Source organism: Priapulus caudatus, unplaced genomic scaffold (assembly GCF_000485595.1).
Source record: "Priapulus caudatus unplaced genomic scaffold, Priapulus_caudatus-5.0.1 Scaffold632, whole genome shotgun sequence".
NCBI classification, from domain to species: domain Eukaryota; kingdom Metazoa; phylum Priapulida; class Priapulimorpha; order Priapulimorphida; family Priapulidae; genus Priapulus; species Priapulus caudatus.
Window position 1 is genome coordinate 174400 of NW_014577693.1, and position 1378 is coordinate 175777.

At 43.0% G+C, this 1378-nt stretch overlaps 1 protein-coding gene across 1 annotated transcript in view; it reads left to right on the forward strand.

Moving 5' to 3' along the window:
* The window catches only part of LOC106812303 (TATA-binding protein-associated factor 172-like), a gene marked incomplete at its 3' end in the record, with an annotated part of 4811 nt that overhangs the window by 2756 nt on the left and 677 nt on the right, over positions 1-1378 (forward strand).

Sequence of the window (1378 nt, forward strand, 5' to 3'; positions counted from 1 at the left end):
ATAGTGAGGACAACAGTACATATAGTCGGCTGACAAACAAGCAGGTAATAGTGTGACAAACAGTAGGATCATAGTGGTGACAAAACAGCAGGTAATAGTGATGACAAACAGTAGGTAATGTGATGACACAACAGTAGGTAATATGGGTAATTTAGAAAACTAGCAGGTAATAGCAGTTGAGAAACAGAGGTAATAGTGGTGACAAACAGTAGGTATTGTGGATGACAAACAGTAGGTAATATTAATTAGAAACAGCAGGTAATAGTGATGAGAAACAACACGTAATACAGGTTAGAAACATCAGGTAATAGAGGTGAGAAACAGCAGGTAATAGTGAGGAGAAACAGTAGGTAGTTACTAGTAGAAACAACAGGTAATAGTAATTAGAAACAGCAGGTAATAGTGAGGAGAAACAACACGTAATAGAGATGAGAAACAGCAGGTAGTAGAGTTGGAAACAGCAGTAATAGAGGTTAGAAATAGCAGGTAATAGTAATTAGAAACAGCAGGTAATAGTAATTAGAAACAGCAGGTAATAGTAATTAGAAATAGCAGGTAATAGTAATTAGAAACATCAGGTAATGGAAACTACAGACAGTATGTAATGTTAACAATAGACAATGTGTTAGTTTAACTGGAGATAATAAGTGATCGTGACTGGGTATGAGTATAAGAGCAAATGGAGAGAGATAATGGTGACTATTGATAGTAGCTAAGGCAGTCTATATATAGTAAGTATTTGTAATTCTATACGTGAAGAATTCTATGCCAGGCAATCGGCAGTAGAGATTTTCACCGTGTTTTACAGGAAGTGATTCAACTAAGTCAGCTGCTGCCATCTATGAGCAACAGAGAGAAGAACATCGCAAAACGAAAAGCCAAGACACTCGCAAAGCAGCGATCTCGGGACTTGCAGCCAACGGAACTGGGGTAAGTGGCTGCATCTATCACGAACCACGATGCCGTCGGTTGCAAGCACTCTCGCACGGTTTATCGCTGAACCGTATTCTCACGTTCTCTCTCGGTATGTGCCGCTGCCCTTACCCAACTGTCCACTAACTTTAGTGGAGCTACCTTCGTCTGTCTCCCCAGCCATATCATGCCCCTCCAACTTAGAGCTGTGGGGGAGGTCAGGGAGGGGAGGAACTGATTGAGTGATTGTGCGAGTTTCAGAAGCCAGCCGTCAGAGCAGCCGTGTAAGAAGCGACGCACGGCCAACGTGCTCGTCGAACAGCCGGCAGACGATGAGAAGCTTGTTATCGACAGCGTGCCGGACAATGCACTGTTCTGGGAGCAGGTAGTTTCTCTATCTCTCTCTCTCTCTCTCTCTCTCTCTCTCTCTCTCGCTCTGTCTCTGTCTCTGTCTCTGTCTCTTTCT